Genomic DNA, 26,581 nt, shown 5'->3' with positions numbered 1-26,581 from the left:
TATGTAAGCTATATCTCCCTTCTATGCAGAATCAGGGGCAATGGGAGATCTCTGGACAACATAATTTAGAATTAGTGGTCCTGACGAGGAATTGATGGATCTTCTATGAGTGTACCAAATACATGTTTCACAGAGACACCGCAGCTGAAATCACTCCAGACCACATCATGGCCACCAACAGCATTCAGAGAATTGGAGCAGACAGGAATTATCTGGATGGCAAGGAAAGAGGCAAAGAGCTTGCAGTTATCTTTATAAATGTCCACTTGAAAAGGACAATTAAATAAAAAAACATCTTCAAATTTGTCAGGAGTGTCAAAGTACCATCAGGTACTACAGTGGAACTGTAGCTCAGAGACTGGTGGGAACATTATGAGTCCTATAAGGTGAGATTTAAATAAGAACCTCATAGAAATAGTGCAAATGCAGCTCTGCAGCAATGCTACGTCCAGTTTAGTCACTGTTCTATTTGGCAGATTCTTAATTGACAGGACAGATGTAACAGACCAATTTCTTCCAAAAAAGTTCCACCTTTGACTCGGTCTTCAGGATGTTGTCCCAAAAATTTTTGTGGTCCGAGATATTTTTGCAAATACCAGATGAACCTGTTTTTTTGTTTGGTTTTTTTATCAGTAGTGGCTTGATCCTTTAACTCTCCCATGGATCCATTTTCCTCCCAGAGTCTTCCTTATTGTGAAATCATGTAGATGGACCTTAACTGAGGCCAGTGAGGTCTGCAGATCTTTAGATGTTCATCTGGGTTCTTTTGTGTTTTTGCTTTCTGTCAGTTCTTGAATCTCTTTAGAACGTGGCATCACCGGCTGCTTTTTGAGACCCTTTAGCTACTCCACAATGCCAGACAGGTTCTATTTAGTGATGCTTAGATTAAACAAGTCTTTTAGTAATCATTTGTGAGCATATCTGATGAAACTGAACCCAACTATAAAAATGAATCTGGTCATTTGGTAGCTTTTTCTTTTTCCACAGAGAAATGTGGGCTGAACAGCATTTTTCCTTCAAAAAAAAAAAAACACAATCTATAAACTGCATTTTGTGTTTTCTTGGATTACACTTGTCTTACGCTAAACTTTGATGATCTGAAACATTTAAGTGTGATAAGAAAAAGGAGTGTACACATTTTACTTTCACTCACCAAGCAGGATACAGTATATTGGACTTCTATAAATGTAAAGCTTTCCCAGTCAGGATCATAACTTAGATGTTGACATGAATGCTAATTTGAATGTGTGAAACATGAAAATACAATAACTCTGACATGACTTGATAGCAGCATATTGTTTGGTTTTCTAGAAACAATGAATGGTGTTTGTCATGTGGCTCCTTAAAAAGAAGTGGCTGAGCCACTGCTGGCAATGTCACAACAATGCCACCGACAACGCCACCTAGGTTAAAAGAGCCTAGGACTCGGTTAAAATTGCAGGTTCTTTAAGATCAGGGGGAGCAGGTTAAGAGCCACAAACTCAATAAAAGCATACCAGTTTTATTCCCATAAAACATTTAAAATCCCAGCCTCCCAGTCCTCCACCGTGGCTTAGTCCCTCACTCCTCCTTGGCTGGCTCCAAGGTGCTGGACGGGGTTTCCGATGACAAACAAAATGGAAGTAGTTAGCCCACTGTGTCAAGAGGTCCGCCAGAGACCCTCTAGTTAAAAACGCGGTTAAATGAATAGAGAGGGTACTTAGCTGAAAGAGGGGTGCTTGGCGAACACACCCTTCTATTTTCCAATGTGGCTTCCCCTCGCCCGGTCAGCGTCGGGGTTCCGCCAGCCTCCCCGGAAGCTGGTGTAGCAGCGGCTGCGGCAGTCCTCTTCTCCTCAGGATCCGTCGGGTCTCCGTCCTTCCGGCACGTCTGGTCTTGTCCCGGGCTTCCCGTTCGTCTGCCCTCACAGCTTCCTCTGCCGTTTTGGTCCGCCGCCGCCGCTGCCGCCAGTCGCTCTCGTAGTTCTTCCTTTCCGGCTGTCCTCCTCAGCTCTGCTCTCCACTGTCCTCCCATTTTGCCGTGGCACTCGTTCGCGGTCACGGCTCCTCCTGCTGCCGTGGCCGCTTGCTCGCTAGCCATCAATCCCGATGTGACTTTCTTCGTGGCGGTCCTTTCCTCTTGTAGCGGCTCATCCCCCGCCGCGGCCTTCGTCTCGCAGCGTGACCCTTCCCGTCACCGCTCTCTCTTTCTCTGTCGCACTGTGGCCCTGCCAGTGTTGCCCATAGATATGAAAAGTACATGTCCCTCTGAGCGGCGTGCCTACGGAGACACTAAGGCTACATTCACACTGCAGGCTAAAGTGACCCAAATCCGATATTTTTTTGCCCCTATCTGCTCTTTTCATGACAGTGTGAATGACACAGATCTGATTTTTTCAAATGCGACCCAGGCCAATTGGATATGTGGTCCTAATTCCGATAGGTGTCGGATCTTTTGCCGTGCGACTTCAGTCTGAACGGCCAGGTCACATTTGTCCGACCTATACGTCATTGGTACATGACAAACGTCACTATTCTGCGTTCAAGCAGAACAAGTTTTCAGGCTGCTGAAGACGTGTGTCTTACTCTGAGAGTGTTAAAAAGAGGCGCTCACATATGTAGGTAAAGGTCGCCCTCATCATTCAAAAATGCTGAATGAAGTCCGCATCTGTGAAGCCTCTCACATCACTATCCCACCACTCCTGGCTGCGACTCCGTACCCTCACAGTTCTCTGGACAGACGTTGCTGCCACTGCCCCACAAAGTCAGGGCCAAAATCCTGGCTCTCTTCCTTCTTGACCTTCTCCTTAAAACGATTAAGTTACAAATATGCTGGCTCCGGCTGGACAACAACTTTAAAATGGCCAGACATGCTCTACTGTTAGCGTCCATGTTTACTTCTGTAAACACTAAACACGCGCTCTGCATGTGTTGTTGTTGTGTACTCTTCTGCTCATGCGGGAAACGTTTGGGTCATGTGAGGTTCACACAGGAGATCACATAAAAGTCGTATTTAATTGGAAATGTGAACGAAGTCGCAAAAAAATCGGATTTCACAAAAAAATCGGAATTGAGCATTAAGCCCTGCAGTGTGAACATAGCCTAAGCTAGTGGGGGCAAAGTTTCAGTTTTCCATTGATGTCAATGGCACGAAAACTAAAACAAGAAGAATGCCGGCTCATTGTGATGCATACAGTTGCACACTACGTCGGACGATCAAAACAAGGAAACTTGGAATATCTTTCCACAGGTAAGAATAGTTTTTGGCTCGTTTTTAGGGTCCGAGCACTGACGGTGTCGAGGACCCTATTGAAACCCTAGGGTTTATTTATTATTCTTTGTTGGCCTCAAAATTGGCCTTTTTGATCCCCTAAACAAATATATATGTCTAGGCTGTTATATACATATAACAAGGAACTAGACTAGAACAGGATAGAGTTTATTTGCATTTACAATAAACAAATGCAAATAAACTCTATCCTGTTCTAGTCTAGTTCCTTGTTATATGTATATACAGCCCGGTCTCACGGGGATTCGTGAAACTGTCACGTCAGTTTTTGTTTCGGTTTCGTGCGCACCAACACGATGTCGTCATGTTTTTCGTGCTGCTCACCACGAGCGAAACCCGCTGTGGTAATCACATCTGAAAGTGGTTTATACCGGCGGATTCATGACGATCTAAGCTGTCCATTGGCGTTTGCGGCCACCGCCGCGGCCGCAAACGCCAATGGACAGCTTAGATCGTCATGAATCCGCCGGTATAAACCACTTTCAGATGTGATCCGGCCGCATGTCTGGCGGCCGTAACGGCGGCCGCAGCGGCGGCCGCAAACGCCAATGGACAGCTTAGATCGTCACGAATCCGCCGAATTTGCATAGGAATTTAAAGAATGTCCGGCGGCCGCGGCAGGAGCCGCAAACGCCGATGGACAGCTTAGATCGTCATGAATCCGCCGGTATAAACCACTTTCAGATGTGATTACCACAGCGGGTTTCGCTCGTGGTGAGCGGCACGAAAAACATGACGACATCGTGTTGGTGCGCACGAAACCGAAACAAAAACTGACGTGACAGTTTCACGAATCCCCGTGAGACCGTGTTGGTATATAACAGCCTATATATGTGTGTGTATACATATATATATATATATATATATATACAATTAATATTAATAAGAGATAACAGATTACATTTGCAATTAAAGCTGCAAGCAGCATTGGTTGGGTCCTCGCATCCAAGCGGCCCGGCTGGCAAGAGACAAAATATGAATCATATTTCCTGTTTCATGGCAAGAATACCAAAATGGCCGCCAGGTGTCACATGGATGTGATTAGGGCCGGACTCTGATGATACATGTTAAGTTTCAAGCAGTTTGGAGCATTTACAGGCTAATTATACAGCACTTCCTGTTTCATGGCGAGGCATTCAAAATGGCCGCCAGGTGACACTATGACTCTGAGTGCATATTGACTTATGGATGGGATTGGGGCCGGACTCTGATCACAGATGTAAAGTTTCAAGCACTTTAGAGCATGTACAGGCTAGTTAGACAGCATTTCCTGTTTCGTGGCAAGGCATTCAAAATGGCCGCATTCCGTGGGTCACCATTTCCATGTTCTCAGACTTTTGCGGAGCATTATGATAACTTTTGATCACCCATGACTGGAGTACACCCTGGACAAATTTCAGCTCTGTCGAGGTTTCACTGTTTGAATTAATAATTTTTGAAAATGTCCAAAAATGACAAAATATGAATCATATTTCAAAATGGCCGCATTCCGTGGGTTACCATTTCCACGCCCTCAGACTTTTGCGGAGCGTTTTGATAACTTTTGATCACCCATGACTGGAGTACATCCTGGCCAAATTTCAGCTCTCTCGGGGTTATGCTGTTTGAGTTTATAGATTTTGAAAAGTGTCCAAAAATGACACAAAATTGTCCAAAATATGATTCATGTTGGATTATGGGTAATGGTCCAAGAGGCTTTTTTGTGCACCTTGACAAGCTAAATATGCATACTGAATTTAGTGGCTCTAAGTGAAACCTTGTCCGGGGGCTGAATTTTCTTAGTTTTCTAGGGGGCGCTGTTGAGCCATTTTGGCACGCACGTGTGCCAGTCCCCTAAAATATAAAATTTTTTCGCTGGCCCTGATGTGTGTGGCGATTTTCACGCATTTTCATATATGTTTAGGGGGTAAAACAGGCCAATTTCGAGGCCGACAAAGAATAATAAAAAAACCCTAGGGTTTCAATAGGGTCCTCGACACTGTCGGTGGTCGGACCCCAATAATCATTTTGTGACAACAACAATAAACAGCTTACATGATTGTTTAAGTAATGCAATACATTTTAAGTGTTTTGTGCTTTAGATGTCCTCAGTCTTGAGGTGATAATAGATGACTTCTTCCTCCATATGTCTCTGTCCAGCTCTGATGGCTTTTATATTGATTGACAAGCTTTTTTTTAACCATTCTACTTTTCTTTTTTCTTTTTCAAGGGCCCTCTCAGTTGAATGATGGCTGGTGCTGCGTCTCTCATCGACCTGACAGTGTTTCAAGGTTTTTCCACAAATCCCTGGTGCGCACTCCAACATTCTCCATCCCATCCATCCTGATGGCCAGAACCCTACAGGTTGATGTATAGGTGTAATATTGTCTTCAGCAGGAGATGGGGATGGATGTGACTGGATCAATATGGATCAGAAGCACTGTGGATAACAATGTGCACTGTGGACACCACCAGCATGACATAAAGATGATTCCACATGGACTGCTGCTTTAATGACATTTCTGTTTTTTTTTCCTTCTGTCTGCAGAGTGCATACATTCTCCCTGTGCAAACATCCTTGTCAACACAACAACTCCAGGATGATGCTAATTTCCCACTTACCTCACAGGTTCCCCCTACAGAGCGGCAACAACAAATACTAAAAGGGTCTTCAATGCCTGTTCTGCTTTGTGGATGCTATTGAGAATGCTGTTCAAGAAATGAACGTCACACAAGCTTTGGTATCATATTCACAGCTAAATGTGAATAAACAGAATCACAAACAGTCTCCAGGTTAATCTTAGTCCTGTGTGAATTTAGATTTATTATATATTTATATGTCATTTTCACTGCAGGAACTTGAGGTCAGTTTGAGGAAGGCTTGAACCGTTGAACATGGATGAACATGGATGGATTAAGAGGAGGTTATAGGCTAAGCAGCTGAAATGCCATTCATCAAAATATATGTTTACTCAGTCATTTGTTGATCTAAATTCAAATTATACTGTCTGTAGTCAACAGGACATTATAGTAGGGAAGATGGGGGTGTCTGAATGTGGTGTGAAAAACTGAGGATGTTAGGGCAGAGAGCGAGGAAGGGGAGAATGTGAATATATGACAGCTGACATTACATTTTGTAAGTTTTTAACTTCAATCATTACCTTTTGTAGAGGCTAATCTTTGGGTCGTTGCTTTCTTCATTTTCTTCATTAACCTCTTCTTATAAATGACCGACACAGAGACTTATCTTTTACGCGTGAACTATCGCCATTGTCATGGCATGCCTCAGCACGGTAGAAAGACCACGTTGCTCCGTCGGCCATCATTTACTCTCTCACAAGTCAGAACAAAACAACGTCTTCTTTGTTGGTAATGACAGATGCAACATGAGTGCGCCCTCTACAGCAAAACTGCATGAACTTACATTCTCTTGTAAATAACCATCAAATGGAATCTAATACATATGAATGCAACACTTCCTTTTAACCAACAAATACAAATCCATGAATATATCAAAAACATTAAAAATATGAACTGATCATTCGTGGGGTGTATGGGGTGTCAGGGAGGGGTAGTACCTCTGTCGGGGAACATGTCGCACCTCTCCGGGGGTGGTTCGCCCGCTTTGGTCCCCACCTGGCACCCAGCTCTCATCTGTGGCTCCAAGTAGCTGTTTGCATGCGACAGCGGCCACACACCAGTAAACCGCCTCGACAGATGGGCTAAACCAGGCTATAACTTTTTCTGGGGTATCCATGGGGTCGGACTGGCAATCAAGACATCAATCCTGAAGCAGCTGCCAGATCTTCCTTCTGCCATTAGCGAGCGCTTGATGAAGCTCCGTTTTCCACTGAACGCCTCCCGGCACATCACAATCATCAGTGCATATGCCCCAACACTGACTAGCAGTGACGAAGTGAAAGAAACCTTCTACGAGGATCTGAACAAGCTTGTGAAAGATGTTCCTCATGGGGATACACTCATGCTGCTTGGTGACTTTAACACGAGAGTCAGTACTGACTACACAAGCTGGAAGGGTGTGCTGGGACATAAGGGGCGGTATGCATGGCGGATGAAGAACACACCATTCCAAGACAAACACTTGCTACCCACAGTAAAATTTGGTGGTGGTTCCATCATGCTGTGGGGCTGTGTGGCCAATGCAGGTACTGGCAATCTTGTTAAAGTTGAAGGTCGCATGGATTCCAGTCAGTATCAGCAGATTCTTGTGAACAATGTTCAAGAATCGGTGACAAATTAGAAGTTGCACTGGGGCTGGATACTTCAACAAGACAACGACCCTAAACAGTGCTTAAATTCTACTCAGGCATTCATGCAGAGGATCAAGTAGAACGTTCTGGAATGGCCATCTCAGTCCCCAGACCTGAATATTATTGAAAATCTGTGGTGTGATTTAAAGCAGGCTGTCCATGCTCGGAAACCATCAAACCTGACTGAACTGGAGATGTTTTGTAAAGAAGAATGGTCAAAAATACTTTCAACCAGAATCCAGACCCTCAGTGGAAGCTATAGGAAGCATTTAGAGGCTGTTATTTCTGCAAAAGGAGGATCTACTAAATACTGATGTAATTTTTCTGTTAGGGTGCCCAAATTTATGCACCTGCCTACTTTTGTTTAAATAATTATTGCACACTGTCTGTAAATCCTATAAACTTCGTTTCACTTCTCATATATCACTGTGTTCGTCTGCTACATGATATATTTAACTGAAATTGCTGATCCGAACAACCAGTGATTTATAAAGAAAAATCTTGAAAATTATCAGGGGTACACAGACTTTTGCATACCACTGTGTTCCACTGAAAATCAGCCTGTTTCCAGCAAGAACAGTCATTTACCACATTAACGATGTCTACACTGTGTAGCGGTACTACGTTATGATTTATAGCTCTCGTTATTAATAATTGGGGCACCACCCTAGATCTCTAGGGAAAAATATTAATTTTAATAAAAAAATTAACATTCATAAAAATGTAGATCAATCTCATATCAAAAAGTCTTGAATCCTCGGTTAAATTGACCACATTCTACACAAAGAAACACAAGACTGTAATTTGGTCTATAATGAGGTATTTATTAACTATTCTATGAAAATAATGACAAGTGAACTATATACAATGTAGATATGGTGTGTGTGTGTGTGCGTGCAGGACTACATGTGTGTGTGGAATGTGGGAGTGTGTGTGTGGTGTGTGCATGTGTGAGGGATGTGGAAGTAGGTGTGAGAGAGAAGGAAATATGGTGAGGATTAGCCAGAGCTAACCTGACGAGGTAACCGGTAATTTGGATTAAGAATTCTAATGATTTGTAAAAGAATAAATTGATTAAATGAATTAATTGACCAAGCGGTTAGTACATCACCCATAGAATGGAATCAGAGCAAACTCAGCTGGAGTTGAAGTGAACCGTCATGGGCTGGGACTTGCGGGGCCTTCAGATTATGCACACGGTCTGGACTGGCATGTTCGGAGCGGTGCGTCGTCGTTATGGCCACGCCTGGATGTCCTGCCGCGGGTTGATCGATTCTGTGCAAATGGACCTGGTCCAACAGGTCTCCGGAGTTCTCAGCTGAGTGTTGCTTGGCTTAAAAATGATGGTTCTCAGGCTTTAGCCAAGAAAAACGGGTGTTGATGAAAAATTGTCAAAATTAAGAAAAATAAATGCTGGTTCTGAATCGGTTCTCCAGATTAAACGAATAAAATTCGGCTTAACGTGAGCAAAATGTCTCCTTAAGTTACAAAAATATTAAAAGATAAATAGTTAACAAACTTAGATGGTGAGGGAATTTCAAAGATAGGAAAAACGCGCTTTAGGTAAGAAAATAATGGGAATCTCTGTTATGGATTCCTCAGGTAGTGAAGAAAGGGAAGTGAAGCGGGTAAGAGAGGGTCGGTAAGAGAGTGAAGGTGGGGGCTGCTTAGGCTTATATCAGGCCAAAGGGACCATGGGAGGACCCCAAGGCGGAGGGAAGCTTCGGCGTGAATCTCTGGGTGGTAACATGACCCCTTCCTTTGTCTCAAAGAGGAGAGATGGAAAACTACTCCAGAGGGAATTAAAACATTGGGATATTAAACGATTAAAACACGATCTGTCTATCTCTCCACCATATTTCAGTTGTGTGAAAGAGACAGGCATGTTCCTAAATGTGTAGATTATTACATATGTTCATATGATGTGAATTATTTCATTCATAACTATATGTTTATGTTTATGACATTAAAAATATGTATCACAGTGAAAATATAACAACAAGTCAGAGATTTGGTAACAGGTAAATACAATGGTCATCATTCAACCTAAATAGAGAGGAAATTCAGAGGTTAATTCTGGAATTCATTCCAAATCCATAGTATCCTGGGGAAGAAATGATTAAACATCACAAATTAATATCTAGACTTCTGTAACAAATATAACTGTCAAATTCGGATATGATGTACAACATAATCTCACTATAACTTTGGTAATCAGGAAAGAACAAAATAAATCTCAGAAATATGAACTTTGAAGTAATTAGTTTCTTCAGTTAAAGAATGTGTCTCTCTCTGTTCCAGCCTTCTGCCATAAAGTTTTACGACTTGTTATCTGATCTGTGGAATGCAGAGACGTCTCCGGCTGAGGGTCTCCTAAAGCTGAAAAGGGATTTTAGCATGAAAGTTCATTAAACAAACATCCATAGCATATAATTGAAAGTCATTGTCTTTTAAAAAGAAGAAGTTATTCCAGGGGTTTAAATGTTCACAGGAGCTCCATCCTTCTGTGAATGAAAACCTACAGAAATACAAATGTCTCAATCCTCCTATAGAGATGGGTGTTGGTCAGTGCTGGAGAGGGAGAGCTTATCTGAGTTTTGATCAGCTCAGGAATTCCAGGGCCTTTGCAGTCTTGCTACAACTGGATTTATCATTCATTTCATGTTATCTTCACTAAACAAAAACTGAATGACAGTGTGTGGGCCTCAGAACTCAGATATGCTTTTCATATATCATATTTTGTAATTTTAAATAAGTAAATAAAAGCAGCCAGCATCATCCACAGACATTCTTCCTTCTCTCTTGTCAACTCTTTCATGCAGTGCCTATAGTTCAGATGAATAGCTTTGTTGTTGTGCTGTTGTTTTAGTGAGCGTTAGTGTGAGTGCAGTGAATATAAAAATAATCAGCCCAACAGAAACCAAAAGGAACTGTATAAAATCAATTTATCAATCCTATGAACTGTATGAAGTCTATCTTAAATCTCAATATAATAAAAATATGTTCTTATTTGTGTCAATATTTTATATTTTCTCTGTGAAATATAAACGCTATAGGTTTTGACCCTTCACCTCTAAGAATCGATGAGCAGAACCAGAATCAAAATTGATAAAATCCAGACAATACCAAATAAATGCTCATAGATTATACAGTGTCTTGAGACAGATTCATGATTTGCAACAGTGCTTTATGCAAATAATACTGACTTGACTTTACTTGACTTTTTTAAAATCCAGTTTTCTTGACAGATAGTTGGACAGATGTGTTCACAACTGTGCTGTTTTCTCCCTCATTACTTCTCTATATCTTGTTGTTTCTTTTTCCTCTTCATTTTCTACTGAAATAACTTGCTGGTCTGCAAATAAGGCTGCAGGCCGATTATCTCGAGTCCACAATCTGCGAACCTCATGTTGGTGAAACACATTCTCCATTTGTAATGAAATCCAATGAAGTGTCAGTGCCGGCCTGCTTTGAGGTCAGGAGCTTCTAATTTGCCACTGGGTGAGTTTCTGCAACAAATAAAAGAGAAAAAGAAACTTTCTTGATATACACTTCACATTATTTATCCTACCCAGAAGAAAGAAATCTCACGCATAGAGGTAAATTAAAAAAAATCTCTGACATAAATGAATTATAGGGGGAACTACTGAGCTTCACATGCAAAAGGAATATACACAGTTGAGAAAGTAGACTGTGTATCAGAAATATGAGGGATTTAAATCACTGCAATGTTCATATTCCTTCTTTTTTACCACAGAAGGACTTTTCTCAAAGTTACACAAACTTCCACTGTCTGTTTGCTTTTCTGTGTCTTTATTTCTCTTGTTCTGACTCCCCATAATGGCTGCAGACAAGCTGACTCAAACTTTTCTCTGCTTTTCAGACTCTGGTCCTCTAAAAAGCCCACCTTGTCTTTCTGTCTGCACACTGTGGCAGTGAGGAGCTGTTCTTAGAGGCACCAGTCTGTTTCTGTCTGGTTTTCTGTGTCAATCTCCTTCTGTCTGAGTAGCTGCAGCCCCTGCCTCTCTTTGAGATTTCCACATGCCTTTGGGGAGTTTCATCTCCTGGTGGGTGTTGCTGTGCTTTTCACACTTTATAAAACAAAGACATCAGATGTCTGTGGATGTTAGACCCTCTGGGGTCGATCAATTCTGCTGAGCCCTTTAGAACGAACCACTAACTTTAAAGTCATTGTTTTCTGAGCCTGGAATAACCCCAGGCTTCTTTGACTCACATCTCAATGTTGACTATAATTAATATTTATACAGACTCAGTTGTGATCAGTCTCGGCCTCTTCAGATTCATATTTCATCATTTTAAGTATTTAGTGTCACTGTAGGGAGTGTTTGAATACACATTTACAAATTGTGATTATACGCTCCAAAGCGGCAGATTTTTAAAAGGGATTGGCTTTGAGACAGTTTATGTTTGAGCTGAGAGGGATTCTTCAACTTTTAGAACTCTATGATTTTAAAGCAATTTAATCAAAAAGAAGGGACGCCAGTTCGTCGCCTTGGTGAAGCATCATATTCGCTGCAGGTGGATATCAGAGAAACCACATGATCTTGGCCTTTCTTGTGATGTGAGCTGCCTTCTCCTTCCGAGAAAAGTTTTTTTATTTATCAGATTTATTTGTAATTATACCCTGTATACAGCTGTGCATCTGTTTCCACTCATAAACTTGACATAGACATAGAACACATTGGCCTGTCACATATAAAAAAGTCAAACTGGGGTTACCACAATAACAACCCACTACCCACACAATCATGCCCCCATATGGCAAAACTAAGTTCTTCATGACATCTCCAAGTGAACATATTTTCTGTTTGAATGCCAGTGATTGTAATGTATCACAATATGCTTCTGATTAACATGTCTGTGCCAAAGCCTTTACTGCTTCACTATCACTCTTTCTCAGCCAACAATCAGGACGAGAGGACAAACTTCAAACACTTAGTGGAAGAGTCAGATCACAGATCACACAGATACTTTATTTGTCATTGCACACTTTCATATACAATGAAATTTCATTCGAGCGACCCTGCCAATGGCAGCTCTGACTGCTGTGTCTAGGAGCGCGGTGTCTTTCTTGAGAAAAAGGAAAAACAAAAGGACATTTGGGATCTGGGTAGGGATAGCAGAAGGTAAAATGAAAAAAAAAGGTTTGTTATACCAAATGAAACCTCCAATGTTGGGAAATTCAATTTGAGAAGGAAAAAACAAACAAACCCGCAACAGGCAAAGCATGACATGAGACAAGGTTAGTTGGGATAAGGATTGGGTAGTGGGGAGGGAGCTCAGCACAGTAGTCAGTCTCCTATGCAGCTGCTGCGCCATACGTTGGCACGCTGCGTACAGGATTCCTGACCACTGTGCATCGGGAAGCTTGTGGAGGCAGCCGGGAGGGGGGATGGGCATGTGTGTGCGAATGTGAGCCAATGTGTGTATGCGTGTAGCCAATCTCCTTCCGTCCCAGACCCTGGTGTCTCAGTTCATGAAGGTGGAAGCGCGATAACACAGCAGGTTGCTATGGAGAGGTCCTCGGATGGACCGGTCCAAAAGTCAACAGGTGTCCTTGAAACTAGCCCAAAATGTCCAGAAACTTGCCCTTGAACTTGCCTCGACTGAATGAAACCGGTCTGATACTTTAGAGTCTTTGGAAATCCAAATAATGGTGCCTATCCTTAACTAAGATTCTAGCATGCAAAGATGTTACTTTCCTAAACGGAACCAGGAAGTGAGTGAAACCACAAGTAAACCGTGACAGAAACTGAAATTCTCTTGTCTATCATGGGACCAAAACTCTCGTCTTCAGTTCACCTTTATTTCTCTCATTTCTGTTGTTTTCTGTGTAAAAACAGCTTTCTGCACTGTCTTCAACACAGGGCCAACAGTATGCCCCACTTTGTATTCAAAAAAGGACAAAAACAGATTAGATTTTCATTTTAACCAGGAGAGACCAGTCAGACACATGTTTGCCTCCACATCATTCAGCTGATGCCCTCCAGCAAATACTGTAGAGACCACCTCAGTAAAGAACCCAATGACAATCTCAATATCATTTGAAATTCTTGAACAAAGTTTGACAGTTTCTGCTGTAATTCTCAGAGTACCAACAAACCCAGAAACACTGTACCCCTGTGATCTGACCTTCATCGTCATTTTTATTTCAGAGAGAAGCCATCTGACTCCTGAGAAGCACAGAACTCTTTTTAATATGAGAGGAAGAGGATTTATTGAAAACTTTAATGTTAATGTAATGCATGCATGGAGGAGCACTTTATTATGAGCCATAAACAGGATCAGACTTTATTTTGTTCCCAAACGTTCTCAGGGTTTTTTTTTTTGTGATAGAAGTTGTTGAAAACTTTGCTTCCTCACAATATTTCTGCAGATTTGTCAGCTGCCTGTCTCCAGTTATACTACCTTCCATATTCTACTGGATTCAGATCTGTTGAAGGAGGAGATCAGGGAGTCCACTGAACTAACCAGGTTAGGGCAACACTATTAAGCTGGAAGCAACTGTTAAAGTTTGCAAACTGTGGAAATAAAGGATCAGCAACAACATTCAGCTGGCTATGGATTTCAAACCTTAATTTTCATGGACTCATGCAATTGATGCCAAAATATGACCTGTCATCTGTAGCCGAGGCAGAACTGGAGAGTCATCAGACCAGGCTACGTTTTACTTCCATTTCAGCCCACCCATTGTTGGTGAATCTGTACCAAACAGCTTCACAGTTCCGTTCCTGGCAGACAGTAGTGGAACTGAATGTGTTCTTCTGCTGTTGTAGCCCATTCACCTGGAGATTGGACATGTTGTTGTTCATTCTGAATTGGTTCCCTGCTCAGCAGTCTTGTAAACAGCAGTTATCAGTGTTACTGTAGCCTCTCTGGCAGCTTCAAGCAGTCCGACCTCTAATCTCTCTTATCAACAAGCCATTCCTGTTTACACAACTACAGTTCACTGGCTGTTTTTACCTTTCTCAGTAAGCTCTGGAGACTATCTGGCAGGAAAATCCCTGGAGATCAGAAATATTCAAACCAACCCATCTGGCACCTACAATTATAACAAGATTAAAGTCACTGAGATCATAGTTTTTTCTTATTCTGATGTTTGATGTGAAAATTAATGAACTGAGCTCCTGACCTGTGCAAGATTTCAAACATTGCACTGCTGCCACATGTTTAGTTGATTGGATATTTGCATGATTAATTAATAATTTCTGACCTTTAGAACTTCCTCATAATATGAGCTTGATAAATGTATCAATAAATAGAATAGAATAGAATAGAATAGAATAGAATAGAATAGAATGACTTTATTGATCCCTGAAGGGAAATTCAGTTGTCTGGTCTCATCTTTTTTGCTTTTGAATTAAACAGTCTGATTGCTGATGGCAAGAAAGATTTCCTGAATCTTTCAGTCTTGCAGCACAGGGATAGGAGCCGTCCACTGGTGTTTCGTTGTTCATTGAGGCTGATGTGAAGTGGATGATCCATGTTTGTCAGAATGGCCTCCATCTTGCTCAGTGCTCGTCTCTCCACCTCATCCTCCAATGTGTTCAATCTGATTCCAACCACAGAGCAGCTTTTTTAATCAGTTTGTTCAGACGCCTTGCATCCTTCTGTTTTATGCTGCCTCCCCAGCAGACTGCAGCATAAAACAGGACACTTGCTACCACAGACTGATAAAACATCTGCAGCATCTTACTGCAGATGTCTAGTGATCAAAGTCTTCTGAGGCAATAAAGTCGGCTCTGGGCCTTTTTGTAGATGAAGTCTACGTTTGTAGACCAGTCCAACTTATTATCAAGGTGGACACCTAAATATTTATATGATGTCACCATCTCGATGTCCACAAGTGTTCACTGGAAGAAGAGGGGGTTTGGATCTGCAGAAATCATGATCATTTCCTTTGTCTTTGAGGCGTTGAGTAGCAGGCAGTTTTTGTGACTCCAGTCACTGAAGGCACTTATCAGATCTCTGTATTCAGCTTCATGTCCATTTCTGATACATGCCACGATAGCAGTGTCATCAGAGTATTTCTGAATGTGGCAGGACTCAGTGCTGTATTTGAAGTCAGATGTATACAGAGTGAACAGGAATGGAGCCAGGACTGTTCCTTGTGGAGCCCCAGTACTACTCATTAATGTCCCAGAAACACAGTTCCCCAGCCTGACAAACTGTGGCCTTCCTGTCAGGTAATCTGTGATCCATGAAACACAGGAAGGATGCACTCCCATCTCTGTGAGCTTGTGTTTGAGGATGGTGGGTTGGATGGAGTTGAATGCATTTGAAAAATCAAAGAACATAAACTCCAGGTTCCTCCAGATGAGACAGGGCACGGTGAAGCATGAAAAGGAAGGCATCATCCACTCCAATGTGTTCTTTGTACCAAACTGCAAGGAATCGAGTTTGTCTTTGACCTCAAGCCTCAGGAGACGTAAAACCAGCCGCTCCAGAGTTTTCATGATGTGTGAGATACATAAATAAGCCAACAATAACTAACTAACTTAAATAACTTAAATGTAAAGCTAAATGTAGCTGTCCCGACACTGACTTGATGGGTATACATGTATATAAACATAAACTCACTGTAGAGAGTTTATTTACACATAAAATACACTTGAAAAAACTTTCTATAGTTCAAGACATGAACATTGTTTTTCCTGCCATCCCCAAATAAAGAACACAAGTTAACCAGGCTCTCTATTTTTTGTTACGACCATGGAATCATTGTCCATTAACAAAAGAGAGTAGCATGATTTGTTTGGCCACTTTCACTCTAAATGCTGATATTTTAGGATATTTATTCTAAATAATGTCTTGCAGTTTCCACATTAAGCTGTGGAGAAAACCAGTTCCATTGCATTACAAATTGTGCAGCTTTGGCACAGACAGCATTTCAGCCTGCTTTCTCTTTTTTTGCATTGGATTTTATGGTCTGTCGTTTAACACTCACCACAGTATTAAAGACAAATATGCTGATTGGTTTTGTGGTGCATTCTGGAAGCTGAACTTCCAGTGCTCTGAAATAGTCCTTTCCTCCCTGAGCAGTTTGCTGCCTAGTGAAGTTTGAAAAGCATTGCCAAGCCAAAAAAATCCCCATACAGACTTGTTATCTGCATGTGGCTATGAGCTAAAGTCTGAGATCATGCAGTTTTTATGGGGCTGTGTCCTTTCATTTGGTGAAATCAAAGCCGTGTAGACATCAGAGGAGGGAGAGAGAGTGACAGACAAAGACAGACAGGGGGAAGAATGAGGACTGATGGTACATATGAGATGGAGCAAGCGAGTCAGGCAGATATTAAATTATTCTCTTTTGATTTGCAATAATAAAATCATTTGATCAGTGGAATATGTCCCCGTTTTTGCCCCTACGGGAACTGTTCCTCTCCCTCCAAATATCTCCAACTACGTTCCAAGGCTGTGCATGCAGGCGAGAGGGGACAGAATTAAGAATAAAACAATATTTGCTCCAAAGTTTGTGCTGCTCAGCCTTGGAGAATGAACCGTGGGATTATGTTTCACTCCAAATCTTTGAATCTACAAGGATATGTGTTTGTTCTTCTGAGCCACCTGGGTGAGATTAAAATGTAGAGATTTTACTGCATGACTTACAAAACAAACTACTCTGCCAAAGCCCATTTGAGTAAACTGCATTAAATGAGGAGGGTTTGATAATTAGAATGTCTGTCAGTTTGTCTTGAAATCCTCCCACTTCAAACTGCTCTCTTGTTTCCTTTTCCCACATAGGGTTCTGATTGTAATTTGTTTGCAAACTAGAGTAAAAGCAACAAATAGTGGTTTGAATCCAGTCCATTTCTAAGCTTCTCACACATGAAACTTATGGTTTGACACTTGAGCATATGGCCATCTCAAACATTAGAGAACCAGAGCATCTGTCCATCTGAGGCAGCAATGGAACCAGGAGGGAAGGAAACAAAGGAAGTGTGTGCTAGGTTTTAACTTGGATTAAACTGAGTAAAATTCACAATTCATTTGTTTTAGGAATTTCCCAAACAGTCCAGAAACCATGAAAACACAACCTCTGCCATCTTTGAATGCCTGAGACCAGACATTGGACAGCAAGTTCAGCATCACCATGACTTCTGCCGGTGATAATGTGAAGGGTTTAAATACCTTTTGAATGGATCGTGAATTGTTTTTAATTTGTAGTACTTTCATCTGCAGTGAGTGTGTAGAAAAGTGCTGTATAAATGAAGTTTGTTGATGTTTGTTCAGTGTGAGCATTGTAAAGTTGTTTTTGAAATACAGTCAGACAGAACGGGACCACAAGATATGACAAACTGAAGAGCATGAAAAGCAACTTTAAAAATAAAAATTATTGAGTTTCAACAGCTTAGATGTATCAAGAAGAGCTTGCAGACCAGATTAACAGATGGTGCCTCATTCTTTTTAACACATGTGAGCACCTGAATGCTACACAAACATGCACTATTTTAGTATTTTTCCCATAGAACATGTGCATTGATGTGCTTTTCTGGTAGAACTAGTGGAGTATGTATGACTGAGATCCCACCTGGCCTTTAATTCTCTCTGGTTTGCATCATGTGATGAACATGGAAGCTGTAGTACTGCATTGGTTTGTGGACTACTGTTCTGCAGACTCATGAGTTCAAGTTTGAAAGGTGCCTTTAGAGATTGAGTCACAAGGTACTTTACAAATGCAAAGCCAACCATAAAACATTCAGAATCTGCAATAATATGCCACTAGCAAAGACATAAAATGGTCAAACCTGTAGCACTGAAACCTGTGTATTCATTTAGCTAATTTACAGCAGAGACATGAAAGCAGTGGTTTCCTGCTCACTTCTCTCTGTTTCTGCCTCATCATCACCTGCAGACTACCTGAATAAATCTCTCATATCTTAACACACTTTACAGCTCGGACAACAAATCATTTTATTAATTTGGCATCTTCCCTGTACCGCCAGCTGTGACGTTTCTCTTTTTATTCACGTTTTGGTAACAAACGTTAGATGCTTTAAGTTATGATGGACACTGCTATTCTGAGTCTCACCAGCTGTGTCGCTGCAGCAAAGACAGCCTAATGAATGTCTGCTTATTTGCACATAGGCCATTAACAGCAGGCATAAAAACACTAGCTTGAACAAGATTGGCCCACTGGGAAAACTCAAAACTATCCGTTCATGTCATTGTTTAGCACTAGAGTGAGTATAAAGCAGTAGAATGGTGATTTTGGCTGGAATAATGCAGCTCTATGCCTCAGACAAATATGTCAGGCTTTGAACATGCAGGTAATAATTCAACTATAATATGTGTATAGATGCTGCATGTATAGTCTTACATTCTGTATCTGCTCACATTTTGCTACATAAAGTTGGACTTGCTTCTGGGATTTCCTCAGTTAAAGAATGAGAGAATAAGAAAGTTCCACTCATTTGTATAAATTCTTGCTTCAAGAACATTACCGAAGCAATTACCCTGACACCAAGCGGAACCAACTCATAGAAAACATCACACTGGATGCCCAGTGTACTATAGTTAACAACTATTTTTCGTTCCTGCAGCATGGCCAGTTTTATTGAAGGCGACAGAAAAGTCTCAAGTACAAAAGCAGGTCATTGACTAAGAAAAGGAAGAGAGGATGGTGGCCCCTCATTCAACGCCACAGAGCGAGGGAGCTGGGTGAAGCACTGGGCCTTAGAGAAAGGCTGCACCGAATGAACGAGCAGTGGCGGAGAAAGTGAGAGGGAAAGAAAATGGAAAGAGAAAGGACAAGAGAAGGAGAGAAAAGAGAGGCTCTCTTTAATAGAGTCTTATAAAAAGCTTTGTGAATGGCCTCTGTCTGTCGTTCCCACACAGGTCATCACAGAAAAGTCCTCTCCACTTGAAAAGAAGCTGGTGCTGAATAGACTGAGGTCTACTTCAATTTGACCAAGAACCATTCCTGCTTTTATTGAGGGAGCACCAGAGACTCAATTTCAAGGAGAGTGGAGGGAAGACAGTGAAAAACAGGAGGAAAGATGACCAAGATGTGAACATATAAAAGGAAAAATGTTGAAAGACAGAAGAAGAAAAGAGGAAAACAAGAGTTGCAAAAGTGGAAAAAGGAAAGAAAAGAGAAATCAAGGACATGAAAGCTCTGCAAATCCATTTCTCCAACAAGGAGAGTGTAGTGGTCTAAGCTTGTTCCAGGAGTGACATTCAATAGAAAAGTCCTAAACTTTATAGTGTAGCTGCAGTTTGAAGATAGCAGATCGGTTGAGTGGTTACACAGACTAGAGCACCACTTTGAATATGAATGTGGAGGCATAAATCAGTGCACAGTTAAATGAAACTGGTCTTCAAAATACCAAACACACACACACACGCGCACAAACATTCTTCTAACTAGTTCAAAACAGCACATTCTACCTAAATCATGCAAACGTGCATGCAAATGAGCATGCATATTAACTTGTGTGCGCAGGCTGACACAAATACAGTAGAGTTTGGCCTCAATAGTGCTCTCACAGAAACTAACTCAAATATAAAAAGCCTTTTAAAGCCAGTCAGCAGCCAATTAAATATAAAGAGGATCCACTGAACATGCAAGTTCTTTAAAAGTGAGGCATTAACCTACACATAATGGCAGGGAACATCCAGTTCTTGACATTTAGGGACACATTTGAAGCAAAAATTCAATGCCCTGAATGAAGTGTATCTGAAAGCTTTTTCCTGAGTCATGAGACTTTCATAGAAAAACAAAATGTGCTCGACCCGATGGAGAACCCTTTGTTGCTGGCTGATGATGGTAAATGGTGGCAGCATGGTGTGCAGAGCTTTTTGTCTTTGACCTCTTTTCCATTCTTGTCTTTTTTTTCTTGGCTGGGGATGACATGTCAAGAGGAGGCATTCTGACCTGACAAAGATCCATTCACATTTAAATATTGCACCTCTGAATGCCCACCCTGACTTTTCTTTATCTTTTCACATGATGTGAATGACAGCATCTTTTTTTTTTTTTTTTTTTTTGGGGGGGGGGGGGGGGGGGCGTTCTTTCATGATTTGGGCTGTTCAGCTGGTTGGAAATGTCAAAGTGGACACCAAGTTCTCTTCAAGCCTAAAGGCTGGCACAACAAAAACAGACAGGAACAGGGAGCGAGGATGAAATGACACAAAAAAGAGGAAGGGGAGCTCTCTAATTTGGATGGAAACATTTTCTGTTCTTTTTTTTTTCCTCTGTCAGTTGCTCCTAGCTCAGAGAATGGCAGTAACACGTGACCCTGAATGTGTCTGATTCACCCTGTTTGGACAAAGACCATCAGCTCAGCCAGGTCTGGATAAATGGCACCACTAACGGTCCTCAAAGTGCATCGCTTCTTCTCAATCACTGTCACTAAAAGACTGTTGTGTGAAGGAGACAGGCTCAGGGTTTGTCAAAAGGCTGGCTGGATTTTTAGCTGCAATATATGAAACATACTTTAGATTAATTTCTTACATTGCAGCAGCCGGTGGCCTCAGTTTCCTGCTGTATATTAAACTCTACATTCAGCCGACTATTTAGAGATCACTGTCTTTATCTCTGCTTCTGAAAGCTCCAAAACTCAGATGTCAAAGTCAACAACACTGAGTTCTACAGCTGAGGAAACCACGATGAGATGCGAAAAACTGCAGCAAATGTTAAAAATTTAAGTTCTGCATAATGAAGTTCAAAATTAAAGTCTTCATAGCAGCCACAGAACAATGAGTCAGTGACACTGATGATACAGAATCTGTTCCAAAAATTGCTCAACCAAAGCTCGACCAAATATGAACACTCACTGGACAGAAAGCAAGCCAGAATTTAAATCTGAGTGGCATCATCCAACTCTGATTCACATTTCACAAACTCTGTATCATGTGAAGTCGCAAACCCCACAGTTGAAAGGACTGAGAAAATCAATAGCACTGCAGCAAAGACTCCTCACTTTATAATAAGAGTATTCACATAGAAACTGTGTTTTTTTGGCTTTTTTTTGTTGTGTATCGTACCTCTTTAATCATGATGTTGCACTGATTTCAGTCGGAGGTGAGCTGCTTGAGGGGTGGAAGAAGACACAGATAGGGATTCATAGATCGGCACACTGTGAAAGAAACAATGATGGAAAGTTAAAGTGTAGTCATGTTAAGACATAAAAGGACTCTTGTCATGAAAATACTTCCAAATCTGTAACCTGGATACTCAGAGATGAGGTTTTAGGGGTTTACTCAGTAACTGGAGAAGAAAACTGTGACATTTACAGTATACGTATGTCTGTACCACCACCTTCCATTCCACTGTTTTATGCTGTAGGCAAGTGTGCATGTAGGTTGGACACTGATGAGCCTTATGACAGCTTCATATGCTGCTTGTCCTCTGTGTGGCAAAGCCAGCTGAAGTCTGGACTATACTGAGCCTGCTGTTAGGAGGACGAAGGCTGCTGGACGGCTACCCGCCACTGCCCCAAAGGTTTCTGACTGAAGACAAAGCAGCTTTTAGAGAAGCAGGTCCAAGTCCTGTTGTATCCGACACCAAAACATGAGCAGCAGATCCCTTAATTCCTGTAAATTTGGAGCTTAACTTGCGGCAGTTCAGACTTGTTCTAACAGCCTTTAGCTTTGTCCCTCATTGGACCACCGCTGACCAGGAGCGTCCCGTTAGCTTTGCTGTTTGAAAGATTCTTTGAGCCAAACGGTTTAGCTCTTGTCAACTTCTCTCAGGTCCATTTCTCCCAGCGCCCACCACTCTGAGTGTTCACTTCCTGTCTAATGCATCTCCAACCATGACTCTCTGTGTTTAGATGTTGCTTGCTTCAACTGTGTGTGATCACATTGTTCTAGCTCATTAGCTCATTAGCTTACATGTATGTTTCATCTGCAGTTTAGAGTTTCTGTTGATCCTGAACTGTTTCTCTTTGAACTTTTAAGGAATTATAACTTTTTTTTTCATTTTTGATGTATTTAAGTAATCCTAAAAGGATGTTTTTTGTCATCAAAAAAAGATGAAACTTTAGCTTATGTAGGGGAGTGTAATAATCTTTTCAATATAAGTTGCTGTTTTCCTACCACTGCAGACACGAGGCTACAAATCAGAGCCCTCCCTCTGGCTGCATTAATGCAGACAAACTTATGACCTGAAAGACTTTGGCATGCAAATCCAATCTTAATGTCACTACTGTAAGTTTGCTTCATTACTGTGACCGTTGCACTGCAGATGGAACAGAAACAGAAATACTTTCACACTAGTGTGCGTGGAACATGTGACATTTACTATGTTGACCTAAAGCAGCATCTATATGTAGTTTCCTGCAAGTTAAAAATAGGTCACATCACGTCAAATGTCTCTCACAGATAGAACGTTCTTACAATATTCTTGATTCAACCTATCGATCAAAACTTCAACATCTGCTGCCTACATCTGCGGTATTTGGAAACTTTACACTCAGTTTTATTTTCTGACAAACAGGTAGAAGCCTTTTATGTTTCTAGTTCTTTTGATGTAAATAGAGGAACAGGGTAGTTACCACAAGCTGTGATAGCTGAACACACAAGAAAGATCACCACCTACACAAACTTGCAAGAAACAAATGATCAAAGGAAAACCACAAACCACTTCACAGTTGTAAACGCTAAAGATAGAGATGAAAATCATAAGGCTTAGTATTAGACAGTAACTTCAAATCTAATGATACTGACAATGTGAAGCTTAGTGAAAACTGTTAGAAAATAAGAGGAATCATCATTAATTTGACATTGTGTCGCAATCTCTCACTTTATCAAATACTGCTGCATATCACCTTATCTTATCCCATCAGTACATGCCAAGATAGTAATTAGGTTTCTTATACTTGGCCTTTTTACTTTATCACTGGTATGTCTGCACCAAAATAGCTACGCTTGACAATTTATTTCTCTCTGATTCCCACCTTCTTCTTTCATTTGCTTTCTCAGTTTTCTCCCATTTCTTCTCTTGCATCTCTTTTGTCTCAGCACCTTTGTCACTTTGTCAATTCTCTTCTCTCGGTGTGGAAATAAAAAATCCATGGAGTCCAGATGTAGTAATGATTTCGGAGAGGAAAATCAAACTCCATTGCCAAGACGGTCTGCACTCCTGACTATATCATAAAGGCATATCTGACAGCAGAGACACTGCTTTTGCCAAATGAACTTTTGACGGTGAGAGCAGTTTCATTGATGGAGATGTAACGTGGAGCTCGCTGTGGGACTTTCTCACTGTTCCAATAAAAAATGATCTGCACCCTCAATCAAAGAGATAATCATTAATACACTTTAGTGACTTCTGTAGCCAAAGAGCCTGAGAGTAATGTCAGAGCACAGACACTCAATCAAACATTTCACTCTCTCTATAGACCCTACCATTTCTATATTACTGATACTGTATGTGATTGTTACGTACCCATCTATGGGGAAGATGCGTAGGATAATGTTTGTTTTAAAAGAAGGTGGAATGCTTCCCCAGTCCCCGAAACAATTAACAGGGTCTAAGAAAATTACAACAAAAAAATAATAATAAAAATAAAAAAAATAAAAATAAAGCAAGCCACTTCATGGGCTACATAATTAAACAATAACAAAAAACTGGACTCAACTAAAAAGGCATTTCTGTGCTCAAACAAAAAAACTCATCAAATCCAAAACACAGTTACCAGAAACAGAAACTTAATTAAATCTAACCACAACAACAACAGTAGCTTAATCTAACAACAGTTACAGATTTTGATTCAAAAGTTTGGAGGCTTGGAAGACACATAAAAGGGTGCTGCTGTCAAAGTGGCTCCACCATCACCGCCAGGATTTAAAATGGTGAGCAGCCAATCAGGCCTGGGTCCGCCTTGCCACCAACCACAGCTCCTGCACAACACAAAGATCTACACACAAAGACAGAGCACCCACTCCCAGACAAAACAGTTTCAAAATACAAAACACGATATTGCAAAATACAGCCACAGCCGTAACAGTGATTGTGATAATAACAGGAGCTTGTTGGCTGACAGTTACACTGAGATGTGGTGTTACTATTCAGCTTTGTGGGGTAATTGTTGTGGATGTTTTGTTTGGTGGTAAACTAAGGATGGGGCATGATTTTCAAATTTAGGAACAGTCATTAAGCCATAAAAATCCATCCATCCATTATCTATACACTCTTTAATCCTCATTAGGGTCGTGGGGGGTTAGAGTCTATTCCAGCTGACTGAGGATGAAGACCATAAGACACCCTGGACAGGTCGCCAGTCTGTCACAGGGCTACATATACAGACAAAGAATCACACTCACATTCACACCTACAGACAATTTAGAGTAACCAATTAACCTCAGCATGTTTTTGGACTGTGGGAGGAAGCCGGAGTACCCGGAGAAAACCCACGCATGCACAGGGAGAACATGCAAACTCCATGCAGAAAGATCCCAGGAAGGCCGGGACATGAACTGGGATCTTCTGGATCCAACTGCCAAATGAATTTGGTCATTTGGTAGATTGGTAGCTAAGGGGGCAATTACTTTTTAGCATAAGGCAAAATGGGCAGCCACCGAGCATACGTGCAAAAAACAGGTTTGTTATATTTTATTGTATTTATTTATTTTGTGGTTGCCTTGACTTCTTTAAAAGTGATTCACCAGATGCAGACTTTGGGTATAAGTCTGCCATTTCCTCCAGAGTTTTTCATACAGCTTTCTCCTTTCCATATGCTATTGACAAGTTAACAATTTTAAAAATTCCCTTTGCCTGAGAACAACAACCATCAGAGTGGCACATGTCAGGAGTCAGTGTCAGGTTTTGTAAAAGATTTAGAGCATCAATAATAATAATAATAATAAGGCAGCCCTGATTGGTTATTTTGGTGGATTAGCCAAACAGTGTTTTGCTGCATCCTGTTCTTAGCTATGTCAATTGTGACCAGGCGTGAACTAACCGTGACGTCACCCGTTGGTTTCAACGCCGAGAAAATGAAGCCCGGATTTTGCTACTTCCTGGTCGCCGTTTTGGATTTTTTGGAGCCAGTGACGTAAAAAGCGTCATCAAACAGACTGGACCGGAGAGCAACTAGGGGCAGGATTGGCTGAGGACTCTCTTATCCCGCCCACGTTTTACCGCAGAGGCTTCTGTTGCTGTCTATCAAGTATAGCCACGCCCCCTGGCTCCGCCAACTTTAACGATTTATTTAAAATTCAGTATTGATTTATTTTAAGATCGGCCACCTGATCTCTCATTTTGACCATGAAAACTAACGGGAAAAAAATCTTGAGCTGTAGAACATCAGTCTATCAAATTTGATTTTTTCCAAAAATGAATTGGGGTCTATGGAGCAAAAGCTTTTTGGAGCCAACCCTAGCGGACGGCGTGATATTGCAAGTTTTTGACACTTCCGGGTGGGCTTCAATTTTGGAGCCAGATGCTACGTCCATTTTTATATACAGTCTATGACTGTGACTGATTAAAGACATACAAACAGCTTTTTATTCTCCTTATAGCAGATGGATGATGAGGAGCAGCCCAACCATTCAACACATTGCTATGACAGATCTACAGAATGGTTTGGATAAGTGCAAATTAACAGTTTTTAGCACGCTCACAGCCGAAAATAAATTAAGTATACATAAACCAGCCTAACGTCAGCGTGTTAATATAGTGACCGTAAGCATGACAGCATTCAAACGTTAGCATTCAGCGCCTTGAGTATGGCTGTGATCTCAGCGTAGATACCCCAGCTCTCTGTTTTAGGTGCTTTCCGCTTTAGGTCCAAAGAGATGTATTGTTTAATATTTTCCTACATCTCATGCACATTTTTTTCACTCACATGCACATGCCCCCTGCTTCTTACTTGTTGACCTGTTTACTTTTGTTCTATGTTGTGTTTATCTGTCTGTAGTTTACATGTGTGTTTATTCCTGCTGGTGCCTCTTGGTCAGGTCATGCTTGCAAATGAGAACTGGTTTTCCAACATTTTTACCTGGTAAAACAAAGGTCAAATAAATAAAGGAGTGTCTGTAATTCTTTTCCACCTCTTTGCAGGCACAGAGTGTTTCATGTCACTGATGATACAATGACA

This window comes from Acanthochromis polyacanthus, chromosome 10 (genome assembly GCF_021347895.1).
Source record: "Acanthochromis polyacanthus isolate Apoly-LR-REF ecotype Palm Island chromosome 10, KAUST_Apoly_ChrSc, whole genome shotgun sequence".
NCBI lineage: Eukaryota > Metazoa > Chordata > Actinopteri > Pomacentridae > Acanthochromis > Acanthochromis polyacanthus.
The sequence above is the reverse complement of the archived record's forward strand: the minus strand, read 5'-3'. Positions refer to the sequence as shown.